This window comes from Delphinapterus leucas, chromosome 7, assembly GCF_059928025.1.
Source record: "Delphinapterus leucas isolate spDelLeu-1000000601 "Yukka" chromosome 7, BTC_Dleu_Yukka2, whole genome shotgun sequence".
NCBI classification, from domain to species: Eukaryota; Metazoa; Chordata; class Mammalia; order Artiodactyla; family Monodontidae; genus Delphinapterus; species Delphinapterus leucas.
This window is the reverse complement of record NC_143135.1, coordinates 38560489-38586379: the sequence shown is the minus strand read 5'-3', so window position 1 is coordinate 38586379 and position 25891 is coordinate 38560489. Positions and strand designations below refer to the sequence as shown.

General features: G+C 41.7%; 1 protein-coding gene and 1 non-coding gene across 10 annotated transcripts in view; both read right to left on the bottom strand.

Annotated features, from left to right (window-relative positions):
• PIK3C2A (phosphatidylinositol-4-phosphate 3-kinase catalytic subunit type 2 alpha) overlaps positions 1-13521 on the bottom strand; it is a 104594-nt gene extending 91073 nt beyond the window's left edge. For 8 of the 9 annotated variants that reach the window (XR_016393814.1, XM_089915092.1, XM_089915087.1 and 5 more), the window contains exon 1: positions 13393-13520. The gene's annotated coding sequence lies outside the window, so the exon portion shown is untranslated. Of the gene's footprint in view, positions 1-13392 lie in introns of all 9 variants that reach the window. The other variant, XM_089915093.1, reaches the window with a different exon arrangement.
• An 11613-nt stretch (positions 13522-25134) lies between these two features.
• On the bottom strand, positions 25135-25241 carry LOC115803292 (U6 spliceosomal RNA). The gene has a single exon (XR_004023977.1). It is a non-coding gene; the product is annotated as a U6 spliceosomal RNA (small nuclear RNA).
• Between the last annotated feature and the right edge of the window lie 650 nt (positions 25242-25891).

Below are 25891 nucleotides of genomic sequence, written 5' to 3'. Positions count from 1 at the left end.
GCGTGCAGGCTTCAGTAGTGGTGGCACGTGGGCTCCGTTGTTGTGGCCTGTGGGCTCTAGAGCGCAGGCTCAGTAGTTGTGGCGCATGGGCTTAGCTGCTCCGTGACATGTGGGATCTTGCCGGACCGGGGCTCGAACCCGTGTCCCCTGCACTGGCAGGCAGATTCTTTACCACTGCACCACCAGGGAAGCCCAGATTTACTTTTCACTATGTAAACTTTGGTAGAGTTTTAAATATTTCATCATTTGCAGGCTATTTTAAAACAAAGGTGATAAATATGTAATAGAGGGTTTTTCTCTTACTAGGATATACAAAGTGGCAAGAGACTGTCACTCTCATGCCAACAATAAAAAACAATCTAAATAAGCTAAAAAAAAATAGTTTTAAGACATCAGAGAGTAGAGGACATAAAAAAAACACATAAATTAAATTCCAGAAAGTGATAAACCCTTCACAGGAGAAGCAGTCCCATCACTACTCTCAACCCTAATACAGCAGAAGGAGGAGGAATGCACTGTAGACAGGAATAAGGAGAAATAAGCCAGACTTTTAACAGTCACATGTAGGCTAGCGTGACAGATTACAATTCTGAGAAGTGATAGAAGCAAGTCTGAGTGGTCTAAAACACTAGATTAAGAATTATAAGGGCTTCCCTGGTGGCGCAGTGGTTGAGAGTCCGCCTGCCAATGCAGGGAACACGGGTTCGTGCCCCGGTCTGGGAAGATCCCACATGCCGCGGAGCGGCTGGGCCTGTGAACAAGTCTGTACCCACCCACCAAATCTTTTCCATGGGTCTTCACTAAAGGCACAGCTAGCACAGTGAAAGCTGGGGACATGGCAGAAGAGCTGAAAGAGATCCCCTGTGAGGTTCGTGGGCCTCCCTGAAGTACAAGGCAGCCACCTTCCCCTAAAAAAGACCAGGGAGGTGAGCAGGGAGAAATCCATCATAGCACTCCAAGCTCTCAGCTACCAGTGACTCAGGACATAGCAGGAGAGCTGAGAAAAAGCCCCCCAAGGCATTCCAGGCCTTTACAGACTGTAAGACAGCTGCCCTCCAGAGGCTGGTGTAATGGAAGCAAGACAGAGATCTCATGAGACACAGAAAGCAGGACTAGAGAACAAAGAAACTTCCCAGCAACCTAAAAAGCTGGCAGCTAGGCTGCAGAACAAATCTCTGGAATCAACTCAATGCTCAGATCCCAAATCCTGCTAAAGAGAAGGTTATAATTCTGCCCCAAAGTTTCAATGTAGTGGTGAATCGAATCAAATTAAAGCTGCAACAGAGCACGGACCCATTTTACTTATAAATCAAACTTTCTCAATTTAACGGCCTGACAGAATACAGGGCATTTTGGAGGCAAATATTAAGTAAATAATAAGTAAACTTCAGTATCTACTCTTGTTTTATATAAGTTGTCTGGCATATAATCAAAGATTATAAGACAAACAAGAAAATGTGGCCCATGGTATTAGAAACAGTCAAAATAAGCAGACACAGAGATGGCCCAAATGCTGAAATTGTCAAATAGGAATTTTAAAGTAATTAGCATGAAAATGCTAAATTTAGCACAAGAGGTAGATGATATACATGAAGCAGAGAAGGATTACAGCAGAGTAGTACAAATTATTTAAAGAATGAAAAAGAAATATTAGAAAGGAAAAATATATCAGAAATGAAGAATTAATTAGATGGACTTAACAACAAAGAAAAGACTGGTAAACTCAGAAACAAATCAAAAGAAAATATTCAAACTAAAAGAGAAAAAAAGAGGGGGAGAGGTAAAATAGCATGCCTGAGTTCTATGGGACAATTTCAAATGGTGTAACATACATGTATTTGGAGTCCCAGGAGAGGATAGAGAGGCTGAACAGAAGAAATATTTGAAGAGAAAATGGCCACAAACTTTCTATAAGTGAAGAAAGACATCACCAAACAAATCTCAAGTTGCGAAGACAAAATAAGATAAAAATATACCAGAGAATTAACCTAGTGGGGTTGCAGAGTAATACGATTAAACAACTACCTGAAAGAAACGGCTTCAGGTTTTACTAACATTGGTGGAGTTAAGGTCAAATCAATATAATATCTAGGGACTTCCCTGGTGGCACACTGGTTAAGAATCCACCTGCCAATGTGGAGGACACGGGTTAGAGCCCTGGTCCAGGAAGATCCCACATGCCGTGGAGCAACTAAGCCCATGTGCCACAACTACTGAGCCTGTGCTATAGAGCCCAAAAGCCACAACTACTGAGCCCGCATGCCACAAGTACTGAAGCCCATTCACCTAGAGCCCCTGCTCCACAAGAGAAGCCACCGCAATGAGAAGCCCGCACACCACAACGAAGAGTAGCCCCCACTCACCACAACTAGAGGAAGCCTGCACGCAGCAATAAAGACCCAATGCAGCCAAAATAAATAAATAAAATTTTTTTAAATATACATATAATATCTAGAGAGTCTGTTCCTAAAGAACCAGGGAGGTTTCTATAATAATTTCACTTGTACAATTTAATCATTTTTTCCCAAATTTAGATACATTAAACGTGTAGAGTTATATTTCTAGGTTTAGGGTTATGCCACAATAAAACTTCCTTACTTCAACCTAATTTTAGTGGAATTTTAGTGAAATGTTTTTTGACAAGAATCAAGAATAAGTTAAACCACCAAGCTCTATTATCCAAAATCAAAAATCTTCTCTCAAAAAAATAATAATCCTAAAACCTCCATCTATCAATATGAACTTTTATAATTAAACTTAATATAACTCCAAGGAGGGAAAAACTAGCATATTCAATTATTAGGCGTAATAAGAAGCCAAAGGTGTGTTTTATGCAAAGACATTTACGTGATTTGCGTTGTTCAAAGATCTCTATTTGCTCTATGGAAAACAGATGTAAGAAAAACAAAAATGGAAACCAGGAGACCAATTAACAAATAACTGAAATGGTACAGGAAAAAACCAGTAGTAACTTGAATTAGGATAACAGCAATGGAAATGTTAAGTGGCTTGATTTAAACAAGCAAACAAAAAAGATAAGTTTAGACAGTAAATAAAATGTGGGGAAAAAAGTAATAGAGAATGATTTAGATGGGGGGTAATATTTTTAATAGCAGAATGAGGGAAAAGATGAAATTGGAACCATAACCTGGACATAAGAAAAGAGTGAAGTCATGGGAAAAGCTAAGAAAAGAGACTTCCCAAGGTTCTTCACAAGTTTAAAGATGTATGAGCTGAGCCTGGCTCTCACATTCTTTAACCTCTATACCACACTTACAATTATGCTTTGCCCAATATTATAAGCAATTAATAAAGGGCTTAATTCTCCCATTTTGACAAAAATCAACAGCTACGCTGTAGTCCAATAAGCACTAGCAGTCATTATACCACCTTCAGCTCTTACGAGCAGCATTCTACACATAAGGGGTTCACAACCAGAGCATTCATCCAGAACAACTTTCTATATCTGCTTATGCGTATCACTGTATGTGTCTGGGAATGGGACAAAGGGGGGGATACTGTCACAGCAAGAGGTTCCTGTTCAAAGACATTTTACTGACAAAGCAGTTTTCAATCTAACCCAGAATCCCAACAGTAGTATTGCTTTGTGAAGATAATTACTGAACTTTGGACTACTTTATTGTTCATTCATTTAACATGAATCATTAAATATACCCTGACATTACCCCAATTTCAACATGGCAAACAACAGTAAGCTTCTGTGCTGTTATGGTATATGCCTCCATTTCCAACATGGCTTAAGGTAGGAAAAAATAAAACTGGATTGCAACTGAGAATCACCAAATAGGGAATAATAATGAAAAACTGACATGAATACTGCTGGAATTTTTCTCCTAAACTCCATCAATTTCTATGGCTAACAAAATTCTATTTTCACATGACATCAAATGCATGAAATTACTAGTTTTATAGAACAACAGTGATAACAAAGAGAAGAAAATGAAGTAGCAGCAAGACCCAAGCTCAAATATCAGACCTCCCTCTTACTGTATATTCCTAAACAATTTACTTAATCTGCCTTTGTCTTAGTTTTCTCATCTGTAAAACACAGGTATCTTACAGTGTAGTCAGGGTTAAATAAAGTAATATACATATACTCTTAGTATATAACAGGCATAAAAAAATACATGTATTACGGGACTTCCCTGGTGGTGCAGTGGATAAGACTCTGCACTCCCAATGCAGAGGGCCCGGGTTCGATCCCTGGTAAGGTAACTAGACCCCACACGCATGCTGCAACTAAGAGTTTGCATGCCAAAACTAAGGAGCCCACATGCTGCAACTAAGGAGCTGGCAAACCGCACTAAGGAACCCTGGTGTCACAACTAAGGAGCTCACCTGACACAACTAAGGAGCCCATGTGCTGCAACTAAGGAGCCCACCTGCTGCAACTAAGACCCCATGCAACCAAATAAATATTTTCAAGAGACATGCGTTACACCTGTTCAACTACTGGAACAACCATCAGTACATTCCTACCTTTTTTTTTTTTGCAGGGGGGACTGCATTGGGTCTTCATTGTTGCATGTGGGCTTTCTCTAGTTGCAGCGAGCAGGGGCTACTCTTCCTGCAGTGCACGGGCTTCTCACTGTGGTGGCTTCTCTTGTTGCGGAGCACAGGCTCTAGGCGCGCAGGCTTCAGTAGTTGTGGCTCACAGGCTCTAGAGCACAGGCTCAGTAGTTGTGGCGCACGGGCTTAGTTGCTCTGCGGCATGTGGGATCTTCCCAGACCAGGGCTCAAACCTGTGTCCCCTGCATTGGCAGGCAGATTCTTAACCACCGCGCCACCAGGGAAGTCCCATTTTTTAAAATTATTTATTTATTTATTTTTGGCTGCGTGGGATCTTAGTTTCGGCATGCGGGATCTTTCAGTGCAGTGTGCAGGTTCCAGAGTGTGTGGGCTCAGTAGTTGCGGTGTGTGAGCTTAGTTGCCCTGCGGCACGTGGAATCTTAGTTCCCCAACCAGGGATCGAACCCGCATCCCCTGCATTGGAAGGTGGATTCTTAACCACTGGACCAACAGGCAAGTCCCTGTTCCTACCATTTAAAAAGGCAGCTTAGGGACTTCCCTGGGGGTCCAGTGGTTAAGACTCTGCACTTCCACTGCAGGGGGCACAGGTTTGATCCCTGGTTGGGGAACTAAGATCCCACAAGCCGCGTGGCATGGCCAAAAAAACCCAGGCAGCTTACTGCCAATAAGCACATGAAAAGATGCTCAACATTATTATTCATTAGGGAAACGCAAATCAAAACCACAATGAGATACCACATCACGCCTACTAGAATGACTATAATTTTTAAAAAGGATAGGGACTTCTTCCCTGGTGGCGCAGTGGTTAAGAATCTGCCTGCCAATGCAGTGGACAGGGGTTTAAGCCCTGGCCTGGGAAGATCTCACATGCCGCGGAGCAACTAAGTCCGTGCACCACAACTACTGAGCCTGTGCTCTACAGCCTGCGTGCCACAACTACTGAAGCCCGCATGCCTAGAGCCAGTGCTCCGCAACAAGAGAAGTCACCGCAGTGAGAAACCCTCACACCACAACAAAGAGTAGCCCCACTCGCCACAACTAGAGAAAGCCTACGTGCAGCAACAAAGACCCAATGCAGGCAAAATAAATAAATAAATTAGTTTAGTTTTAAATAAATTAATTAATTAAATAATTTTTGGCCACGCCACACAGCTTGTTGGATCTTAGTTCCCCGACCAGGGATTGAACACGGGCCCTCAGCAGTGACAGCATGGAGTCCCAACCACTGGACCACCAGGGAATTCCCCACAATTTTTAAAGGTTACATTCCATTTATAGTTATTATAGACTACTGACTATATTCCCTGTATTGTGCAATATATCCTTATAGCTTATTTTATACATAATAGTTTGTACCTTTTAATCCCCTACCCCTATATTGCCCCTCTCCCCTTCCCTCTCCCCACTGGTAACCACTAATTTATTCTCTATATCTGTGAGTTTGTTTCTTTTTTTGTTATATTCATTAGTTTATTGTATTTTTAGATTCCACATTTAAGTAATATCATATAATATTTGTCTTTCTCTGTCTGACTTATTTCACCTAGCATAATATCCTCCAAGTGCACCCATATTGTTGCAAATGGCAAATTTTCCTTCTTTTTATGGCTCAGTAGTATTCCAGTGTGTGTGTGTGTGTGTGTGTGTGTGTGTGTGTGTGTATACACTACATCTCTACCAATTCATCTGTTGATGGACACTTAGCTTGCTTCCATATCTTGGCAATTAAGTAGAGTTATACAGACAGAAAGTAGATTAGCAATTACCAGGAGCTAGGACGAAGGGGAATGGGTAGTTACTGCTTAATGGGTACAGAGTTTCTATTTGGAGTGATGAAAAATTTTGGAAATAGCGGTGATGGTTGCATAACATTGTACGTATGTCACTGAATTAACTGTACACTTAAAATTGGTTAAATGACAAATTTTGTTATATATAATTTACAATAAAAGTCATTATAAAGTCATCATGACAGAAACCTTCACACAATTTCCACACAAAAAACTTAATTCTAGAATCTTGTGTTTTTGACAATTAGCAAATATAGTTTACAAACATAAAAAAAATAATAAGGGAAGCCAGGTCCAGAGTTTATCGGAATTCTCTGTACTACCTTAACAATTTTTCTGTAGTCTAAAACTGTTCTAAAAATTAGCTTGGTTTCTTTCTTTTAAAGGGTTTACTGAATCTCAAAACATTATGCTAAGTGAAAGAAGCCAGACTTAGAAGGCTATAGGTACCGTACGATGCCAATTTACATGACATTCCTGGAAGGCAAAACTATAGAAATGAGGGGGCTTCCCTGGTGGCGCAGTGGTTGAGAATCTGCCTGCTAATGCAGGGGACACGGGTTCGAGCCCTGGTCTGGGAGGATCCCACATGCCGCGGAGCAACTAGGCCCGTGAGCCACAACTACTGAGCCTGCGCGTCTGGAGCCTGTGCTCCGCAACAAGAGAGGCCGCGATAGTGAGAGGCCTGCGCACCGCGATGAAGAGTGGCCCCCGCTTGCCACAACTAGAGAAAGCCCTCGCACAGAAACGAAGACCCAACACAGCAAAAATAAATTAATTAATTAACAAACTCCTACCCCCAACAACTTAAAAAAAAAAAAACTATAGAAATGAAAAAGAAAAATCAGTTGTTGCCAGAGACTGGAGGGTGAGTGGGAGGGAACAATTACAAGGGGCAAAAGGACGCTTTCTAAAGCGGCTGAATTATTCCATATCTTAATTGTGGTGGTGGCAGTTACACACTGTCACTATTTCTCAAAATTTATAGAGCTGTACACCTAAAACAGATACATTTTACTCTAAGTAAATTATATATCAATAAATCTGACTTAAACAAAACAAACAAACAAAAACATGACATGACACATGACACTGTAACTGTTCAGGTTTTTTTTTTTTTGGCTGCGTTGGGTCTTTGTTGCTGAGCGCGGGCTTTCTCTAGTTGCAGCGAGCACAGGCTACTCTTCGTTGCGGTGCACGGGCTTCTCACTGCTGTGGCTTCTCTTGTGGAGCACAGGCTCTAGGCGCGCGGGCTTCAGTAGTTGCGGCACACGGGCTCAGTAGTTGTGGTGCACGGGCTTAGCTGCTCTGCGGCATGTGGGATCTTCCCTGACCAGGGCTTGAACCCGTGTCCCCTGCATTTGCAGGCGGATTCTCAACCACTGCGCCACCAGGGAAGCTCCCATGTCATGTATTTTAATACAGGCAGAATTCCAGTCTGATAAATGTCATCATGAGATCCAGTCAGATGAAACCAGGCTATAGTCTCGAGACAAAGAGCACATTTCCCAACTCAGCGCTATAGTCTAAAAAACACTTACACACTAAACTAAAAAGAAGGGACTTCCCTGGTGGTACAGTGGTTAAGAATCCTCCTGCCAATGCAGGGGACATGGGTTCGAGCCCTGGTCTGGTAAGATACCACATGCCACGGAGCAACTAAGCTTGTGCGCCACAACTATTGAGCCCGCGTGCCACAACTTGCCACAACTCCTGAAGCCCACATGCCTAGAGCCCGAGCTCCGCAACAAACAGAAGCCACTGCAATGAGAAGCCGGAGCACTGCAACCAAGAGTAGCCCTCGCTGGCCACAACTAGAGAAAGCCCATGCTCAGCAACGAAGACCCAACGCAGCCAAAAATAAATTAAAAAAAAAAAAACAACTAAAAAGAAGAGTCAGAACAGTTATAAATTACATTATGAACACATATAAAGTGACTTAATAAATCAATCTGGTTATGGCTACTCATAGCACTATGGTTTTGTTTACAGGTAATTAGGTCTCCTTTAGAGTTTACGGGGGGGGGTGGGGGATACCTGCTTTGCATAATTTCCAAAACTGCAAATAAAACATTTGAAAAAGTGTTTTCCTGTTCCCTAATTAGGCAGGTATTTAAGTGCACGTATCTCTTCCATCAACATCCATGTTCTTTTCCCACCTCACCAGAAGGTAAGTACCTCTTACCTTTGATTTCCTTCTATTGTCTCCTCTCATATTCCCCACCCCTTTATCTAGAAGGGCTGCCTTTGCTTTTTCCCCACATTCCACAGTAGAACTTTAACAATACTTAATGTCTTCCTGCTTCTACTAGTATTTTCTGAAAGTAAACTGGCAATTTCAGTTTTTATAGGAAAATACTCTTTTAAAAAATGACCTGTTTCAATTAGAGTTACCCATATTGCAAAATTTTTAACCAATTTTCCTTTATGAACACTGCCTATTCTTTTCTCATAGTAAAATTCTTATCAAATCCCTACTCATTTAACAGGAACTCACATTACTCTACTGCTCATTATAGTCAACAACCTCTCTTTCCGTACTCTTAGCCACGTCTTCCACACTACTCAAGCCTCAACAAGTTCACAGCACGTGCTAAGATTTCCTGAATCATCCAAATAATATAAAAGTTCTGACCACTGGCCTCTAAATTTATATTGCAGATGTCTATTCTCATTTCCTACTTCACCTCTGTCTTGCCTTTATCTTTTTAAATAAGCTTTGCAAATCCTTCCTTAAAGCTATACTTTCTCTCTTATCTAAGTTTTTCCCCAAGTTGTTCCCTGTACACTGAAATAATTCTGTCCTTAATACTTCATCACCTTCTTCCTACAGTAACAGTTTAAGATCTAAATCCTCTACTCAAAAATCAAACATCTTGCCTAGTTAACTCATCTATTTTAAATGTAACTATACTACCCCTTACATTTTTTCTTTCCCATTAATAATTTTTAATAACGAAATTACTTTCTGCTATATGTATTGTAGTTGGTCTCTCCAAGTTGGAATATAAATTCCTTAAAGGCAGGAAGTACCCATTAATACACACTCCAAAATCTGTTAAATGCTATGTATCTAAACACTGAAGTACTATAGAAGAGATGCAATGAAAAGAACTCTAGGCTTAGCATTGTAAGACACTGTAAATTCAAGCAATACCTCTAATGTATTATTCTAAACAAGTCACAACTTCACTGGGTCTCATTTTCCTCTTCAAGAAAATGAGAAAATACCTGCCCCATTTATTTCAGAGAATAAGGTTTGGGGGAGAGGGGAGCATTACTTACTCTATAATCATTAATCAATACAAATGTAAGGATATAATTTATCATTTTTAAAATTTTTTAAATTTAATTTTATTTATTTTTGGCTGCATTGGGTCTTTGTTGCTGTGCGCAGGCTTTCTCTAGTTGCAGCGAGCGGGGGCTACTCTTGGTTGCGGTGCTTGGGCTTCTCATTGCAGTGGCTTCTCTTGTTGCAGAGCACGGGCTCTAGGTATGTGGGCTTCAGTAGTTGTGGCTTCAGTAGTTGTGGCTCGCGGTCTCTAGAGCACAGGCTCAGTAGTTGTGGTTTATGGGCTTAGCTGCTCCACAGCATGTGGGATCTTCCTGGACCAGGGCTTGAACCCGTGTACCCTGCATTGCCAGGTGGATTCTGAACCACTGTGACCAGGGAAGCCCACTTTATCATTGTTAGTCATAGTTATCGTGACTAAAATAAGCCTCTGTTTTTCTTTTTTAAACCAAACTCAATGCACAACAAATTAAGTGAATCAGCACTGTACATCATTTATCAATAATGTAACTTCTGTACTATAAGACTAACAGAAAGCCATATGTTTAACAGTAGAGATGTTCATTTTATAGTATCTTAATTCATTCTCAAGGTTAAAAGATAAATACACTGCTAAACCAATAATAACTGCCTTCTAATCTATTAAAATCAAGAGTGTTTAAAAACCCCATTCACTTCTGTACCCAAATAGCTGAATTAAAAATTTTAAGAAATCCAAAATGTAGTTTAAAATTGTACAAATCTCCATTTTTAACTGCCTAAAATGTCCATGTGCACTGTCTCACTGTATTTTGAATCCATCACGTTATAAATAACAGACTGCAGAGACAAGGAGAGATACAAAGTATATATAAAAACACAAAATAAAGATATTTCAAAATGTGACTGTACCAGACAGAGGGAAAACAAAGTTTCTTCTAGTCCCAACCAAAACCCTATGAACAACCTGAAAGATCTCCTACAGCAACATCGTTTTCAAGCATGACTATAATTCCAATCAAAAGAACATCATGTATGACTGCTATCAAAATGACTAGAAATTATAAATTACTACATTTATACATTTCTCATAGGAGTTGCTTTTCCTTTTCAAGCAGGAATCCAAGACAGAAAAGCAGAATTTTCATATGCTAGATCTGCATTGTCTAATATGGTATGTACTAACCACAAACACCTACTGAGTGCTTGACAAGTAGCTAGTCCAAAGTAAGATATGTTGTAAGTGTAAAATGTTCACCAGATTTCAAGATTTACCAAGAAAATGTACAATATCTTACATACGTGGCTGTCATTTAATATTTCTACTGGACATCAGTGATTTAGATGTAGTCCAACTCTCAAATGAAAAAAACAAGGTACCAGAGGTATCAAACAGTAGCAGGGTCTGGAAGCTGATAACCTCTATCCTGCCCTCATTAATAAAAGGAATTCACCTTCTGAGACTCAATTTGAGCATCTCTGTCCTCATGAGATGCACTCATTCCCTCTCCATCTCTCAGCCCAGGCGATCACATCCTTTTTAGTGTTTTGGATCCACAACCCTTATATGCCCTTATAACCATACTGTTATAATTTGTGTTTGTCTCCCCCAGATGGACTAGAGAACTTACTGGGGACAAGCACTATCTCATTCATTTTTCTATTACTAGAACCACTGCTGTACCAGACACCCCTATAGGCCCTCTGAAAACAAGATCTTCCATATGGTCAATTCTTAGCCTTACTCAGGTACAACTAACAAATCACATCGTGTACTGTGTGAATGAACTGCACTAAAACATTCACCTTTATCATTTACCTGTCTTAAATTATTTTTGGAATACAGCAAATACAATAAAAATGGATAATTTATATTATCAAAGAAACACAAGTTACAAAACATTAAAAAAAAAAAGTGCTTCACCCTGTTGCTCTGAAAAGTTTGCTCTGATGCTCTGATAAGAACTCTGAACTCTTGGGAAATTCAATACTCTTGGTTAGGTATAAGTTCATTTATTTAATGTGCTTACTAAGTGCAAAAACATTGGGCTAGATAAAGAAGGATTCCTGGACATGGAAACTGATGCAGCAATATCCAATTAATTGAAAATTTTAGAACCATTTACAGAAGAGAAAAACAAAGAATCATATGCTTAACATACAACTAATTACATAAAGTTATAGTTTCTAGAATGCAAGCATGCCAACTTTTATATTCCGTGAAATAGAAAAAGTTGTGAAACCTATGGATGGAAACACTATATTGCTTGCCAAGAAAAACTGCAAGCAACAATGCATACAGAACACAAATCACAACAGAGATTTTCGTAAGAAAAAATTGTTTTAGAATCTATTAATTTAGGCAAAATTACTTCAAGCCTATGTAAAATCACTCACGAATTAGGTTTGAGTTAAGTAATTCAGTCAAAATGCTTTTCAGTACTCAAAGACTGGTAATATTCAACAAGCAGTTATCTTCGACGGTACAGACCTCAACCAACGCACTTCGGTCTAATTTGCTACCACGAATAAGAGCATCAGCCCCAGCCCTGGCAGAGTTGCTGAGAGGTGTCTTATGTGGAAACTTAACCACAAGCCAAGGAGGCAAAGGTACAAAGTCTCTCCTGGAATCAGTGTTCCTGGAGCCCCCTACGGCCGTCCCTCTTTTTATACTACGTCTTCACCACTCTTCTAAGAATAGCTTTCTTTTTTCTGCATCTCTTCTAATCTGTGGCTTTGCTGCTCCAGTATGTTACACAATTTTCCCAACAGAACTTTTCTGCCTGACACCCACCTGGAAAGATTTTAGGGTACCTCTCTAAGAAGTAATCTTGTTCACAGAGAAAGGCCTCCTTCCTTACACCCAATTCAACACCCACTGTTCAAAATAAAAATATAATTACAACCTGAACTTCCATCAGGCTAATATAGGGAAAGAACTACCACAGGCTCTCTCTTCCACGTTCTGTATCTCCAGACTTTATTCCTCACTTACTTTTCTCCTTCCTCATTTCCCTCCTCAATCCCTGCTCCCCCCAGAAAAAATTCCACAGCTGGAGAATCTCGTTCTTAAAGCCAAACCATTTAGTGAGGAAAATAAGCATACGCTTTTTTCCCTTCAATTATTTATTGTTCCTCCGTCATTCAGGAAGAGTTAAGCAAATATTTTTAATCTGACCGCCGTCCCAGAAAGATGATGCACTAAATACACACTGAAATAATACTGTCTTCCCCGAAGCAAGAGGATTCGCGGCAAAAAAAAAAAAAGGAACCGGGGTGGGGGTGGGGTTGGAGAAAAAGGATCGTTCGCCCCCAAAGCCGGAGATGGGACAAGGAGGAGAAAAGCAGCGCGGGTGGGGGGATGCGGGTCACAGCTGAGAAGTGCAGCACACACAGTCGCCAGAATCCAACAATTCGACCAGAGGGTAGGACCGGCTATCGCGGCTCCGGCCGGGTCCCGAAAACCAGGGGGTGGCTTATCCTCCCCCCTTGGGACAAAACTAACTCCCAGGCGCGACGCCCTCCGCCCCCGACGAGAGGGTCCTGGTGGGACGCATGCACCTTCGGAGGGGCAGCTGGCAACGGCCTGGATGGAAACAAGGCCCGGAGGGAGGTAAGTCGATTAGGTCAGCGCCGAGAGTACGGGACGGAGGATCAGAAGCGGGCACTCGGGGGACTGGGGGCCTCGGCAAGAGACCCTCCCAAGACCCCGGGGCCCTTCGCTGCATTTGCAGAGCAGGGTCCCAGGTTCCGGCCCCCGCCGCACCTATCGCTCCTCACCTCACGCTGCCTGAGCCTCTGCCTCCACCGCAACCCAAGCCTCCACAGCCGCCACGGTCCGAGCCATTTTCCACTCAGCCGCCTCAGCTGCTGCCGAAAGCATCGGCGGACTCTGCGGCCAGCCAAGCAGATACGTCACTTCCGGCCGGTTAAGCACCGCCTTCCGTGCCCAGGCTTCTTGTGGATTGGCTGGTGTGGACGGCCTACCTGAGGAGTGGGCGGGGCTTGGGCGCGTCGCGTGAGGCTCTAGCTGGGGGAGTGTGGGGGTGACTCCGGCTCCCCGGGAGAAGTGCCGTGCGGGTTCAGGACGTCTCTCTGTGCAGCCCCAGAACAGTGGAGGGGGTCTCCGGGGACCCCAGTCGGCCACCTCTCAGGCCCGGCGTCCAAAGTCCCCCCCCCCCGCTCCAACCACCGAACTGTTCTATTGTTCCCGTGCCCTCTCCTGGGACTCTGCACTCGCCTGCATCCGGGCTGCAGCTCCCAGATTCGTGGTTTTGGCCCCAGGCCCGAGGACATTAGTTTGTAATTGGAGGACTGAAGGGAAAAGGCAAGATATAAAATCGTTCACTCCAACCAGCGTTTACCGAGTCCTCACAGTGGATCAGGTGCTGCGGGGTGTGTAATTAGTAGTCCGCCCATCACGTGGATCGTTTAAAGTGCTTTCACATCAGTGTCTCATCTAATCCTCACAACAGCCAGGTGAAGAAGATGGCCTAATAATAACTCACAGCCAGACTGCTCTTTTCTACATTACAAAATATCTTCACATACAATCTCCATAATAACACTTTCCTCATGAGCATTGAATGAGATTATGCTTGTATTTAGCCCTCAAATGTTAGATTAAAAAAATTACATGACCATGTTAAGCAGATAGGAAAATTAAACCCATTTACAGATGGTGAAGCTGGGGGCATGATTCAAACTCAGTTCTGACTCTAATCCATAGTATTTTTGTCCCTTAAGCAGTGAGAGAACAGCTCCTTCCAGAGGTTCCCAGTCTAATGTGATAGACTAGTATGGGCTGCAATTCTCCGACAGAAAAAAAAAAAAGTGAGAAAGCTGTAAGAGAAGTAAAAACTCATTTCCAGCAAGTAGTGGAATATAAATCCGATTTTTCTTTCGTCTTTTTTTTTTTTTTTTTTTTTTGGAGGGAGGATTTGAAGTGGATGAAGCCCTCTAATCACTGTAATAAACATGCCTATGCCTCCCAGGAAATGAGAGTGGCTGGAGTTGCTACTCTATGAAGTCTAGAAGCAACTATATGATTATTCCTTGTGGCTGTGGCTACCAACTCTTGTTCCACCCACCCTTCCTACTCCTGGTTTTCCACCAACTCCCCTCCCCCCCCATGTACACACACTTCCAGGCAGGCTTTACACACTCTCGAAGAATGTCCCTTAGGAATCTGCTTAGTGCTACAGCATTGTTCTGCTTTATCTTCTGATCAAAGGAGGAATTTCTAGAATTGGCAGCTCTTTCAGGAGATTAAAAGGGGAGGGGAAAACCAATTGTCTCGGGCTCGTTTCCTAGCTTCTGCCCCAGAATTGAGTGTGCCTTCCTTCAGAAAAGAAGGACGGGGACTTGAGAGAACACTGTGTCTTGAGGGAAGATTATCTGTTTGACTTTTTTGTATCCTTCTTACATTTTTCTTAGGAGAAATATTTTCTCTGGTTCCCAGCAGCAGAGGGCCCTTGCTTGAGTGAGTTCCTTGTTGCAGTTCAGACTTCATCATTTTATTACTGTTTTATTATGGCTCTTGAATAGCCAATACTTCATAGGCTTTGATCAATCAGAAGGGTCCCAATAAGAAGAGGAAGAAAGGGAGCTTGATGGTTCTCTGGATTCCAAAAAAGCAGCATTCACAAACTACCAGGTGTCAAGAATCTGAAATGGTAGCTCTTGCTTAGCTTATCTCATCTCTCTGGCAATAGGCATATGAAGATGCACGTGTGAACAATAGAAACACAAACTTCTAGGAGAAAGTGCAAACCGGTGCTGCTGTCATTTGGAACAAAATAGAAAATACCTGGCAGCTGTTTCTCCTCTTTCCCTTCTCCCACTGGCTTCAATATTAAGATTTAAAGGTAGAGAAAAGAATTGAGGAGGAGGCATTATACTTTTAAGTGTTCCAATCCTAACCTCCCACAGGGAACTTCACAGCACCACAAATATGCCCAAACTTCTTCCAGTACCAAATGAGAAATGGGCAACCTTGTTTTACCACAGGTAAAAATAGTAGCTGACATTTATTGAGCATTTGCTAAGGCCAGTCCTTGTTCTTAGTGCTTTACAAGTCATGGAGAGGAATTTACAAGAATCCCTCCAACAACCTCATAAAACGGTACCATTATGATATCCTCATTTTATAGCTGAGGAATTTGAGGAACAGAGAACATGAGTAATTTGCCCACAGTCACACAGCTACTAAGTACTGTAGCTGGGATCCAAAGCTGGGTGGGACTGCATGCCTCATGCTCTTTTAACTTCACACTGCCCCCAACAGGCCAAAGAGATATTAACAGCAATAAAGTAGCTACAAAAGGCCGTTAATAAGTAAACCTATTCTCTTTCCTTTCCCAAAGCTGTATCCCCACCTCAGTAGGAGAACTCTGCTGGGTCCTATATGATACAACTTAAAAGCTGTGATCTCTACCTCTCAGAAGTCATTACCTAAGGTAGATAACACTGTCATAGAGGAATGACACTCAGAAGGTTAAATGTGTAGATGATGAAAATATTTGAAGAAGGAATAGGAAATGTTTGTCCTGTGTTTCATTTAGCAAAAAAGAAAAAGAAAAAAAAAGTATTGAGCCCTTATTTTCAATATGTCAGGCACTATGGTCTGTGCTGGGGATAAAGTAGTGAACAAGACAAGGTGTCCCCTCCCTAACAGAGCTTAGAGTCCACCAGGGGAGACAAATATTAAACACCTAATTAAACAATCACTTAATCTCAATTGTGATAAGTGGTATGAAAGAAAACTATAGGGGTCTTTGATTTAGAATGGAAAGCAGAAAGGCATTCCCTGAGGAAATGACATTGAATCTAAAGGATGAGTAGAAACTGAGTGAGGAGGAGGGGAAAAACATCCCAGGCAGAGGGAACAGTGTGAGCAAAGACAGTGAGGGAGGAAGGGGCATGGTTCAGCTGAGGAAATGAAAAACCAGTGTTGCTGTTGTGCTGGGAACAAAGCGGAAGTGGCTTTATATGTGGTGATGGGGCAGGCAGACCATGCCAGGCCTGGGAGGCTGTATTAAAAATTTAGGTCTTTATCCTAAGAATGAGGAGAAGGACTTTAAGCTCTCAAATAACCCAAGTTGCATTTTAAAAATATTTCTTAGGGCTGGGTAGAGAATGGATCAGAGAGAGGCTAGAGGGGATTTGGGCAGCCCAGTTTGGAGGTTATTGCAAAAATCTAGGGAAGTGATGATGTTCTAGCTTGAACTTTGCGTAAGACATGGTAAATATAAAGCTAACTGGGCCAGGATTCCTGTCCTTGGAGATAGTCAAGTAGGGGAAAGAGACTTAGAAACAAGTATGATGTAGTGTTCTAAAAGCATTACTAGAGATATCTCTAAGTAACTTGGGAAGCTCTGGAAAAAGAGGAGGAGAGGATGAAGGTATATTAGTTATCTATTGGTGCATATCAAATTATCCCAAAGCTTAACGGTTTACAGCAACAAAAATTTGCTATCTCACAGTTTCTTTGGTCAGGAATCCAGGAATGGCTTAGGTGGGTACTTTCGCCTCAAGGCTTTTCTCATGAGGTTACAGTCAAGCTATCTGTTAAAGGAAAAAGCCAGGCTGCAAATAATCTGTGGAATGCTAGTATTTATGTTTTAAAAAACAGAGTGTGTAAGGGCTTCCCTGGTAGAACAGTGGTTAAGAATCTGCCTGTCAATGCAGGGGACACAGGTTTGAGACCTGGTCTGGGAAGATCCCACATGCCTCAGAGCAACTAAGCCCATGCACCACGACTACTGAAGCCCACGCGCCTAGAGCACGTGCACCACAACACGAGAAGCCACCGCAATGAGAAGCCTGCGCACCACAACGAAGAGTAGCCCCTACTTGCTGCAACTAGAGAAAGCCCTCATACAGCAACGAAGACCAAATGCAGCCAAAAATAAAAATAAGTAAAATAAATTTATTAAAATAAAAAACAACGGAGTGTGTTGTAATAGCATAGGATACCTCTGGAAGGATACAAAAGAAGTTGGTAGTAGTGACTGTGTCTATAAAGAGGACCTGGGAGGCTGGGAGTCAGCAACAGAATGGAGCCTTCCTTTTAACTATATATTCCTTTTATACAGATTGGCTTTGTTACCATAAGTGTGTATTCCTTTCAACTTAGAAGAGAAAAATATGAGAGCTTAATAATTTTGGCATGAAGTATAGTTAGACAGCACTGGATGCTAATACATTTTGATTAGAAGCTGAATGATCAGAAAAAAGATTTTTTAAAAAGTTTATTGGGAAGTGTTGTAAAAAAGCTCAGGAAGTATGTGGAATCGTGCAGACTCAGAGGGAGTGAGGAAGGATGGGGTCCTGAGTAGTTCTCATATTATAAGCCTGTTATAAGATTACGGTGGGGTGTTTAAGCTAGTTATCAGTCATTCAAGGACTTGTGTCCAGGATATTCCAGCATAGTCCTAGTATTAGATTCTGTTGGGTTCAATAGACATTGATTGAGATCAGCCATAAGCTGGGCTGCGTGCAAGGGAAAAAACGGTGAATACAATCTTGACACTGCCCTTGGAAAGCCTGCAGTCTAGTAAACCCCAAAACAGCAGAAAAAAACCACAAAAGGTACACAAATACAAAATGTCAATACAGTGTGGTAAAAGCTATGGTAAAATTGTGCACAAAGGGGCTTCCCTGGTGGCGCAGTGGTTGAGAGTCCGCCTGCCGATGCAGGGGACACGGGTTCGTGCCCCGGTCTGGGAAGATCCCACATGCCACGGAGCGGCTGGGCCCGTGAGCCATGGCCGCTGAGCCTGCGCGTCAGGAGCCTGTGCTCCGCAACGGGAGAGGCCACAGCAGTGAGAGGCCCGCGTACCGCAAAAAAAAAAAAAAAAATTGTGCACAAGGTCCCAACACAGGAGCTCCCAGCCCCGCTGGAGGGGAGGGCAGGGCAAGGGAGGCTTCCCAGAGGAAGTAACCCTGAAGAATGAGTAGGAGTTAGTCATGTAAAGGTGGAGAATAGCGTTTCAGGCAGAGGGAAAAGCAAGAGCACAGGTACAGAGGCCTCAAAATGGCTCAGGGTATTTGGGGATACATGGAACTTAATCTCCAATATAGGCAATTGTTTAAGTAGGTGGCTGAAAGTTTTTTTAAATCTTAGACCTTTGCAAATTTGTTCACATAAATATACTGACAGATTTTTTTTTAACCCACTGTCATATGATGGGTCCTGAGTTTTAACTGGGAAGTATGGTCGCTGTGGCTGACAGTAATCTCTCCATTTTCTAAAATCCTAACATTCAATTACTTACTCAGTTTAGTCCTTAATTACTGCCTATCTTAGAGTGATTTCAAATTGTTTTGTAATTATAACTTCCGTTTATTGAGTTCTTACTGTTAGGCATCGTGCTCAGCATTACAGATGCTGTTTTATTTAATCCAAAGCCTAAATTTTTTGCTACTGCTATCCTCAACTTCTCCCAGATAAGACCATAAACTCCCTGAGGGCAGAAACCAAAGTTTAGACCTATGTTTTCCTTTCTCACAGCTTCCCTACCCAGCCCTCCTCATTTAACCCCCTTACACACATAACTTCCCTCTCTCCCTTGATCTTACACCGCCTCCGGCTTCTGCCCGATTTTGGTGCCTCAAAAGAACTGTCTCATATTTGCCAACTCTACTTTCTCATCCCCCTGGACTTTCATCCCCCTCCACATACTGAAACATCTCCTATCAAGTCACTACTGACTCACATCTCGCCAAAGACACAGGTCAATTCCCTGTCCTCACCCTTCTGGACCACTCAGCATTTTCTGACACTAGTTATCACTCCCTCCTGGAAGCACTTTGTTCTCAAAGTTTCCATGATGCCAGGTTCATCTTGTTTTCCTTCTATCTTCCTGCTTACTTCTTAGTTTCTTATCAGCTCCTTCCCCTTTATCAGACCTCCAAAGTTAGGAGTGCCCCCAAGACCTAGGCTTCAACTCTTTTTTCTTTGTTTATACTGTCTAACTAGGTGAGCTCATCAAGTCCCGTGGTTTTAAATACCATTCCTAGGCCAATGATTCTTAAACTTATATTTCCAGCCCCTGCCTTCTCCCCTGAACTTAAAACTTGTGTAACTGTATATTTGATATCTCCATTTGGATGTTTGATAGGCAACTCAAAATTAAGATGAGCACTAAATGAGAAATTGCAACTCATTATCTCCCATCTGTTCCCACTTCCTCATCCCCTCATTCCCCCAGGATTTATCCATGGCTATAATTGGCACCATCAGCCCAGTTACATAGGCCAGAAGGTCAGGAGTTATCCTTGATTCCTCTCATTTCTTCATGTCCCAATCAGTAAGTGTTACTGGCTTTACCTCCAAAATATACTCTAACGCATAAACTGACCATCTTTGCCATCTCTCTGCTGTAATCCTGGTCTAAGCCACCATCCAACCAGTCTTCCCATATCTAGTCTTGCCCCACTAAATTCATTCCCCATGAGTAAGTGGACTTTATTTATTTTCAACTCTCCTTCCCTATCTCAGAGTGCTTTTAAATGGTATATCAGGTCACCTCGCCTCTGACTAAAACTCTGTAGTAGCTTCCCATTGCACTGAAAATAAACCTTGCCTTTACTTGCAAAACCTCACAATATCTCATCCCTGTTTAACTCTCCTGAATGGCTCCGCCCTTTGCACACTATGTTCCAGCAAAGCCTTCTTTTCATTCCTAAAGAGATAAGAACAGGTAAGCTCAGTCCTGCTCTAATGAATTTGCACTAGCTCTTCCCCTTTGCGTGGAATGTTGCCTCCTTATTGGCTAGCTCTGTTTTGTTATTCAGATCTCTGCTTAAATGTCGCCTCTTTGGGGAGAACTTCCCTGACTACCCAATATAAAATAACCACCTAGTCCTTATGTATATAACATCACTTTATTTTAATGCTCTGTGAAGCATTGATCACCTCCTGATACTTTTAGTTCATTGTCCACACTAGAAAGTAAGCTCAGTGGCAGCAGGGACTTTGTGTTGTTCATCACTAAGTCCTCAGCATTTAGAGCAGTGCCTGGCACAGAGCAGGAGCGTAATAATTGTTAAATGAATGAATGAATGAATCTACTTTCATTTATTTTTAATATTTTCTCCCCTTCAGTTAAAATGACATAGCCAAGATTCACCTCTTAAAGGGCTTAGAAAGGAGCGTGAATTATGAAAGACTAATATTATTTAAATGTAAGCCCTGCTTTTGTAAACCAAAGGCAGGGAGCATTTGTACTGCTACGGAAGCATTAAAAAAGATTCAGTTGGGGCTTATTATATAAAACATAAAATTAAATTGGAAACTTTTCAAGGAAGAACTATGCGTGCTTTAAAAAAGGATATTAACTTTGTGCATAATAAAAATAATATGTGTAGGCTATGACTCACAAGAGGAATGTCTAGCCTACTCTTTTCTCTCTTCCTCTCCCTTCCCTATAAATATCATAAAGAAACAGCTGTGACAGGCACTTGAAAGAGCAGCTAACATTTTCTGAGAGCTTACTATGTGCTAGACCCTAAGAGACTTAATGGATTAACTTGTTTATTCTTCACAATAACCCTATGAGGAAGGAAAAATTATAATTGCCATTTTACAGACATGAGGCACAGAGAGGTTAAGTAACTTGCCCTGGGTCACACAGTTAATAAGTGGTGGAGCAGGACAAGTTGACTGCAGTGCCCAAGCTCTTAATCACCTACTATGCTGTCCTAGGGGATGGCATTTCAACGTGTCTGAGCGTTTGTCACCCCTATAGTCCTCTTCAAGACTACGGAGGAGGGTAAGGAAAAATACATGGGGGTGTGGAGTTAATGTCAAACCCAATAACCCAAGGTTTTTCTTTTTTGTACCATGGACCCTTTTGGCAGTCAGGTAAAGTCTATAGATTCCTTTCTCAGAACAATGTTTCTACATACAAACATTTGGAAGCCAATTATATTAAAATATAGTTCTCAGAATATTAAATCAGCATTTGCTATAGTAATATACATCCTTATTAATGTACGAAATAAGACAAAAGGGAGGACATTGGCAGATCTAGTGACTACCATAATTTCATAGTAGTGTGAGCATAAATGCTATTTCAAAATATTTTTAACTGCTATAATGTGACATAGAAATATCTATTGGTATATCTGTTGGTGACAGTCACAGGTACAGCTAATACTACTATAACTTGTTGCCTACATTAGTAATGAAGGAATTGCTATATTTCTATTAGAGATTAGTAAAATATATATATATATATAATTTTTTCCCCCCATCCAAGATCACAGGCCTCCTGAGTTCTGTCCATGGATATCCTGGGGATTATTTTAGCTGGGTAGGGAGGTCTGTTGGCCTCAGGTTAAAAATCCCTGTGAGCCAAACCTAGGAGCAGTTTTGGGGTAAACTGTGGTGACCCGCTGTATGGACAAGAAGTGGGTTAAGAAGAGGCCCAGGCACCTCACTGAGAATTCCTGGATTCAGTGGTGTGGACTGTTTGCCCCTTCCCATAAGCCTGTTGACTGACAATGGAAAATCAAATGAATTAAAACTTGTTCTGTGTTATCTGAGAATAATTCCTTAAATGTGTTTCTAACATTTCCTGAAACGCAGTATATTATTACACAAAGTTTAAAAATTAAAGCAAATTTGAGAAAAAACAGATACAAATGGATGGGAGTCTATTCTGGCACTTTGAGGGTTTATAGCTTTGGGACAAATGAGAGGCAGTACACCGTGACGGCAAGCCTTCCTCATTCTGCCACCCCCTACTTCCCAGTAACTTCAAAAGTGGTTAGCAGACAACAAAATGGAGATCAGAGAATAATTTCAGAGCATGTATGGGACAACCCAAGGTGACCAAGAAATGTACTGAAATCCTGCGGTGATTGGGGCACAGATCAGCACAGTGCAGACAGTAACATGAATGTGATATCACTTGTTACTACAATCTGAATAGTCAGAGGAAATCCGAGTTATATGGAACTTAATTCTACTAGGAAGATTTGTACTATTGTAATAACCATAATAGTTAACATGAATTGAATGTTTACTATGTGCTAGGCACTGTTGGAAGCATTAACATGAATTAACATATTTAATTCTTAGAGCAAATTTATGAGGTAAGTGCTGTTAGAATCTACATTTTACAGTTAAGGAAACTGAGGTACAGAGAGGTAGAAGCATATTCTTGACTTGATCTAAATGTTGTATTGACTGTACACCAGCTGCTGTAACAACAAACTTTGATATCTCAGTGGCTTAGTGCAATATAAAGTTATTTCTCTCACACATATGCCCAATAAGAGCTTGGGTGTTGAGTGACCCAGACTGATGGAAAGGTCTATCGTCTTCGGTACACTACACCCAAAGTCACTCTGAGGTTTCTTGCACCATCCTGAAGGTGAAATACATCCAATTCAACTGGCCAGAATTCTCTTGCCTACACCTAACTGCAAGGGAGGCTGGGAAATTTAGTTGAACTGTGGGCCCAGAGGGAAACAAAACCAGTTTGGCAACCAGCTAGCCAGTCTCGGTCAAACTAACAGATCAGATAACTCTACTGGTTCAAGCAGAAAGCTTCCCCTTTTTCTTTCAAAATGTGCTCCTTAAAGAACTAAAACCATTTTTTATTTCCGGCCATGTCGCAGGGCATGTGGGATCTTAGTTCCCTGACCAGGGATGGAGCCCGTGCCCCATGCAGTGGAAGCATGAGGTCTTAACCACTGGACCACCAGAGAAGCCCCCTAAAGGCACTTTTAGATGAGCTTAGTGCATGGCTTTTCTTTTTTAAGAAGGGAAAGATAATTATTTGCCTCTATGCTGAGGATATTACCACTAAGCAGGCTCTGAATCTTTCTATATAATTATCGTCAGAAAGTATGGCTTGAAATCAACTCTTTTTATATTCAAATATTGTTTTAGGTCGCTGTCCTCCAACATTTAATTGATTTATTGACAAAAAATTTATACAGCACATGCACTATGCAGTTACCTGGAAAGTAAAAATTTTTAACTAATTTATTGAGTTCTCTTGACTAATAGAGGCTAGAATGATCTTTTTTTTTTTTTTTTTGCAGTATGCGGGCCTCTCACTGTTGTGGCCTCTCCCGTTGCGGAGCACAGGCTCCGGACGCACAGGCTCAGCAGCCATGGCTCACGGGCCCAGCCGCTCCGTGGCATGTGGGATCTTCCCGGACCGGGGCACGAACCCGTGTCCCCTGCATCGGCAGGCGGACTCTCAACCACTGCGCCACCAGGGAAGCCCAGCTAGAATGATCTTGACCACATGTGTGTGGAAGTACTTTGGGGACTGAGGCATTATCTGTCCATGTGATTATGTGGGTTAAGATCTATTTTTTTTTTTTTTTTTTTTTTTTTTTGTGGTACGCGGGCCTCTCACTGTTGGGGCCTCTCCCGCTGCGGAGCACAGGCTCCGGACGCGCAGGCTCAGCGGCCATGGCTCACGGGCCCAGCCGCTCCGCGGCATGTGGGATCCTCCCGGACCGGGGCACGAACCCGTGTTCCCTGCATCGGCAGGCGGACTCTCAACCACTGCGCCACCAGGGAAGCCCAAGATCTATTTTTTGAGGAAAGTTTTAAGTCCACTTCCAAATGGCAGTAGGATAGCCTTTTTTCAAGCTATCACACTGTTAGACCCCTTACTTCTCTAAAAGATTGTTAGTCCTATCTTCAGTGCCATTGATTTTCAAAACAATTACTAATGAGCAGCAAGATCATTTCCACTCCAGTCTCTTGCCAGAGAAATGACTTCAGTTCTCTCCTACACATTATTTATCAAAAGCTTAGGTGAAAGAAGTAATATTCATTGAGGATTACCTGAAGGATAAGTAATCCATCCATTTCTCTAGACATTCTGTTATCGCTGATTCACAGCTGCTAGTATAAGCTGTGTAGCTGGATTGCCTCTGGTCCCTTATAGAACTGCTTTTACTGAGCTGCACTTTGGTTTTATGCATTGAAGCTAGTTCTGAGAGATGGCCCTGGGAATCTTGCTGTTGTGTTTACTGCAGGGATATTGTTGAGGACTTTGACCAGTATGTCACAGAGTGACTCATGATGAAGGAGTATTTCTCTCAGATCTTAATACCAGGAAGCTAGGAAGCTATATTTCTCTTAAGAACTACTTCATGTTTTTTTTATTATGGGCACACTGAATTTCATAATTGTTCATATTTCCCTATTGCTCTGTTCCTGGAAGCTCAGAATCAAATATACAGCCCAGATCTAGTTACTGTTTAGAACTGTATAATATGCACTTTTGTATGTCAGTCCTAACAATTGACTTCATTTTCCTTCTCCTGTTTGTCTTTACTTTTATTTTTTTTAACATCTTTATTGAAGTATAATTGCTTTACATTGTTGTATTAGTTGCTGCTGTATAACAAAGTGAATAAGCTATATGTATACATATATCCCCATATCCCCTCCCTCTTGCGTCTCCCTTCAACCCTCCCTATCCCACCCCTCTAGCTGGACACAAAGCACCGAGCTGATCTTTCTATGATATGCAGCTGCTTAAAAATATGGAACGTTTCACGAATTTGCGTGTCATCCTTGCACAGGGGCCATGCTAATCTTCTCAGTATCGTTCCAATTTTAGTATATGTGCTGCCGAAGGGAGCACTGTCTTTACTTTTCACCTTCATCCTAATTTCTGAATTATTTCCTGTTATATTTCTATAAGGTGCTTCGAATCCTTTTGGGAACATATAAACTATTTACATGTTTCAGAATGTATTTGCGTGTGTATGTTTTTATATGAAGTAATGCTCAAATATTTGGAATAACAAACAAAAGATTTTGAGCTAGATATTTGCTTAAACACAAGTTTTACCTTGGAGTTCATGTTTGTTTCTTTCCTTGTACTTCACTGATTCTAACATCTGTCCTCCAATTCATGCTTTAAACCCCTCCCACCCTTACTTTTTCTCAAGCTCCTTTTTTTGTTTTTTTCAAGCTCCTTCTTGATGGCTCCTCAGAGAGGCTTTCTGACCCCCGTTCTCTCTAAAGCTGATGTTTGTCCGCTACCTACCTCACCTCATTATTCTCCCTCCCAGCACCCTGCCTTTTTCTTCATAGCACCATCTTTTAAGTTCATTTTATTAATTCACTTGATAGTTACCTGTCTCCTCCACTAGAGAGTGAACATGTGAGGGGAAGTACTGTGTTATTTGCTTCATCTAGGTCTTAAGATGAATGAATCAACGTTTCAGCCCCAAAGCTGCAGAAAATCTCTTCTCACTCTTTTATACCCTAAGGATAGTTCCCTTTTCT